Here is a 4,886-nt window from a genome sequence, read left to right on the forward strand (position 1 = left end):
GCTGGTCATGCCTAGGTTCCCACACACCTGCCTCTGATCAGGCCCGTCGGGGGCGCTACTTAACAGAGCGATGGAGCTTCCTCCGGCGCAGGATCCTTGAGTTAGACTCCATGTCAGTGTTTAAAGTGCTGTTCAGAGTATGCCTGCTGGAGTTGGTGCCATAACGGCTGTCTGTTGTTTTTCCTCAGGAGGACAGCGGAACACAGGACTGCAAGACACACGGGGTGTGTGAAGGCACAGGGGCAGAGAGCACGGGATACCAGCACTTGGGAGAAGACACGTCACGGGAGTCGAGGGAGCACTTTTGGAGATTTAATGTGTGGTGTACAATTACCTCACTGTAAATAAACCCACTGTTCATTCCATTAAGTCTGCATTTTGGGTCCTTTCTCCTACATCCCCCATGGTCTGCCCTCCAGACCGTGACAGAGAATTAACAAGGCCTTTCTTTCCTTTGCTTTCCTTTATTTCCTTTATTTTATTTTTATTTTGTTACTCTCATGGTACACTGAAAGTTTTGTTTGATAATTTTTCTGTCATCTAAGCAGATCCAAACGTTGAATAGACAGAACTACACAACATGTTGTTGTGAACGGTTGCAAAGTGAGTTTCTCCAAAATTAAAATGGGCTCAGGAGAAAGCCACTTATTTGGGACAATTAGACTTGAACAAGGCTAAGCATCAGGCTTTCAAATGAATTAAAAGTCTGTCTTGGTCTTTCTGTCTGTGAAGGTTCTCAGTCATCCAGGTCATCGTAGTCAAAGGCGCTTGCAAAGAAAAGCGTCTGGACTTCTTTAAGTTACTTGAAGACGTTTCACCTCTTCTCGGATGAGAGGTGAAACGTCTTCAAGTAACTTAAAGAAGTCCAGACGCTTTTCTTTGCAAGCTCCTTCGTCTTGGTCTTTCGTTAATTAATAGGCTGGTGTGAAAAATTGCTGCCACACCGCCCCTTTGGCCTGTGCTTCAAGATTTCTGGTAGTTAGAATGACTCGGGGGTGTTGATTCATTTAAACTAACATAATCATCCTGCTGCAACCAGGTTTCTGTAAGGCAGAGTAAATCGATTTGTTGATCAATTATTAAGTCATGTACTAACAGAGACTTGGAGGAGAGAGACCTAATATTTAATAATCCACATTTCACTGTTTTACTCTTTGGTTCAGATGTGGATACTGTATTGTTCTTTCTTTGTGATTGTTTATGTTTAAGTTGTTTATTGCTGGTTCTTAGTTTGTTTTTTGTCTTTTTGGGAGCTGACACAGTCTCTATGGAGATGGGTTTTTTTGGGGGGGGGTAGCAGGAGGAGAGAAGCTGCAGAGAGGCGTGTAAGACTGCAACTCTGCTTCCTGGTCCCAACTCTGGATAGTCATATTTTGGGGGGTTTAATAAATTTGTCCATATTTCTAGAAATGAGAGCTGCTCCATCCAAAGTGGGATGGATGCCGTCTCTCCTAACAAGACCAGGTTTCTTCCAGAAGGTTTGCCAATTATCTATGAAGCCCACATCGTTTCTGGGACACCACTCAGACAGCCAGCAATTTAAGGAGAACATGCGGCTAAACATGTCGCTCCTGGTCTGATTGGGGAGGGGACCAGAGAAAACTACAGAGTTCCACATTGTTTTGGCAAAGTTACACACTGATTCAATATTGATTTTAGTGACCTCCGATTGGCGTAACTGGGTGTCATTACTGCCGACATGAATTATGATTTTACTGTATTTACGTTTACCCTTAGCCAGCAGTTTTAAATTTCCTTCAATGTCGCCTGCTCTGGCCCCTGGAAGACAATTGACTATGGTTGCCGGTGTCTCTAGCTTAAAATGTCTGAGAACAGAATCACCAATTACCAGAGTTTGACCCCCGACAGGTGTGTCGCCGAGTGGGGAAAAACGGTTAGACACATGAACAGGTTGGTGGTGTACTTTGCTTCCTCCTCACCATCACCCAGCCGCCCTCTTTCCCTAGTTGCTTGGGGTCTGCCGGGGAACAGCTAGCGGGGCCTACACTATCTTCGGCTGCACCAGCTACAGGGGCCTGGCTAGCTACGGGTGAATGAAGGGTGCGAAGCCGAGTCTCCAATTCAGTAATCCTGGCCTCCAGAGCTGCAAATATGCTACATTTGTTACAGATATCATTACTGCTAAAGGAGGCCGAGGAGTAACTAAACATCTGACACAATGAGCAAGAAAGTGCAGGAGGGACAGGTGAAGTAGCCATGGTGCTAACGAGTCGGCTACGAGCTAAGCTAAGCTAGCAAAACAGTACAGAGACAGTGAGTGAATACTTTGGCTATAAATTAGGTAGTGATAGGGTTGCCAACCGTCCCTTAAAAAACGGAATTGTCCCGTATTTAGAAACAAAAGTACACGTCCCGTATTGAGCTAATAAGGGACGCACTTTGTCCCGTAATACAGTGAGAATCAAAAGTAGTCTATAAATGTTTATGGAATTAACGCTTTGTTTGAAAACATAATTCCCAGCCCCTCTCCTGCTTTGTGACCAATGAGCTGACAGCACACTTATGACAATTCAGATTACCGCTCATCTCATTGGTCGAGGAAAGGTCGCTTGCGGAGAAAATACCGGAAGACAACAGATGACCACAACAAGAAGCATGGCCAACAGGGAAACAAACGCCGACACTGCAGTGCAAGTCTCGGACGACAGTACACCTAAAGCTGGGCAGACACTGTGCGATTTTTTCAGTCACGTTATTCAGCTCCTGCTCAAACTGCACGATTGACTCGCAGGGGTTAGAAGTTGGTAGGTCACGATGCAGGTCTCATACTATACCACCCGATGCGACCCGATAACATGAAGGTTATAACAGAAAATCTGTCGCTCTGTCTTTCACTCACACAGACACACAAACCACCACCATCAACTTTGCTAAATTGCTAATGAAAAACATTGATCAGGCAGCTGTGAATGAGCAGCAGTGTAAATCCAACTATTTTAACGGTTGTTGTGGTTGTGATAATTTTGTGATGCCACATCGAAAAGGCTCGGATGAGCTTTCCAAAGTTCTACAAGTTGTGCCTCCATCGCTTGTGTCCAGATCACACGCTGCACAGCCGTGCTGCTCCGTCTTTTTCACCGACGTTTACGTGTTTGCGCGTGAGCAGTGTGAGCGGCTCACGAGCGATTGATGATCGGGAGCTGCTCGAGGTGTTAATCGCTTCTCGTTACCCCACGTATACTACACGATGCACGATGAAGGCCAAAATCGGGCCGATCACCAAATCAGTCGCATGACTCAAAAATCGTCTCAAAATGGACCAAAGATCGCACAGTGTGAGCCCAGCATTAGAGCAGCAATGTTTGTTCGCTCAGAGAAAGAAAAAAAGGCTGCAAAAGCACAGGGAGGAATGGGAAAAGGGAAACACCTGGCTGGAAAAGGTCACCATAACACCTATAAAGCGCACTGCACTGTGTGCCGGCGCACTTTTTCCATAGGCATGCTTCTAATGGTGGGCACATGAAGAACATGAGGGGCGTGAAAGCTCGGGGAACCCTTAACCAATTTCTTGTCCACCAGGCCACGGCAGAAGCAGATATGGTATGTAAACACTGGTTTGTTTTTTAAACCCTCTGGTTAAGGTTAATATGGGCATGTGCAGTGAATATCAGTGCTATGTGGCCAGAAGTGTGATAATATAATTTATTATGTGTAATAAACAACTCCAAGGATAGATGATTACAACAAATAGATGACTAATACATAAAAGTAATACATAGATGAATAATGATGATGAGTTAAGATGCGTAATCATGGGAACAAGTGGGTTTACAAACAGCAGCAGCTGATTAGCTTTAGAAAAGCTGAAATAATACCTCAACTGAAGCCAACTGTACTAAATGCACTAAATGTGCACTGTTACAAGAATATTTTTCGTTCTATTGCTTTCTATTAATTTATATAATTTTAAGTTAAGCAGGACAGAGTTCTTTTAAAGAAAGATTTACTTATATTCTCAAAAGTTAAGCATGACAGGCTTCTGTTTAAGAAAGAGACCTGTTTTACTGTGTTAATGTTGTCATTTTGAGCTAAAAATAAATAGCTAAATGATCATTTGTTTCCCATATGGTCATATCACAAAGAATATGCATCTGCTTAAATCAAATTCAAGTCAAATGGTTAAAAAATAATTTCACACACACAAAAAAGAGCTACCACAATGGGAAGGGTGAAGACAACTAGGTTGCCCGGCCCTGGCCACGAGGTGTCCCTTATTTATTTTTCAGGGAGTTGGCAACCCTAGGTAGTGAGTACACAGAATGTGTGCTTCGGATGAAGCACGTGAAGATTATACTATGAAAAAAGAATGTATTTAAAAGTTTTTAATTAAATTGCTAAGCAAATAAGCTACTCTTAGGAACAGGAAGTGATACTCTACCACAGAGCGAGCGAACACCAAGTGACAAATGCAGATATATTTTAATTATTGAAGATTGAACACATAATTATTTACTAAGTACTCAACTGGAACTGAACCAAAAACCATTTGGAAATTTTTAATCAACCAGGTATGTCTGTAACCTCTGGAAATTAGCTTGCCCTAATTATCATCACAAGCTGTAATTTGTTTTGCAACAATTCCAGGGCTACATACATACAAAATGAAATAGCCCACCATGCACAGCTCCACTGCTCTTTATTTTAATGGTGGTGTTGTTATGAAAGAGTAGAAGGCTCTCTATGGCCTGTTCTATCACTACCTACAAGCCTTTTCTGAGATCAGCCAAAAAATACAGCAACAGCTTGTAGGTAATTGATCAAGCAAGTGAACTGTAAAATATTCATTTTCTACTTCAACAGCCAGATAAATCTCTGGGGAGGGTTTGAGGAGGACACCGGTGGAAATATTGCTTATGCACCATGAG

This window comes from Aulonocara sp. 'chitande type north' Nkhata Bay, linkage group LG22 (genome assembly GCF_057382095.1).
Source record: "Aulonocara sp. 'chitande type north' Nkhata Bay isolate Kocher_YH1m ecotype deep benthic linkage group LG22, A_spYH_male_GT1.1, whole genome shotgun sequence".
In the NCBI taxonomy this organism is placed as follows: domain Eukaryota; kingdom Metazoa; phylum Chordata; class Actinopteri; order Cichliformes; family Cichlidae; genus Aulonocara; species Aulonocara sp. 'chitande type north' Nkhata Bay.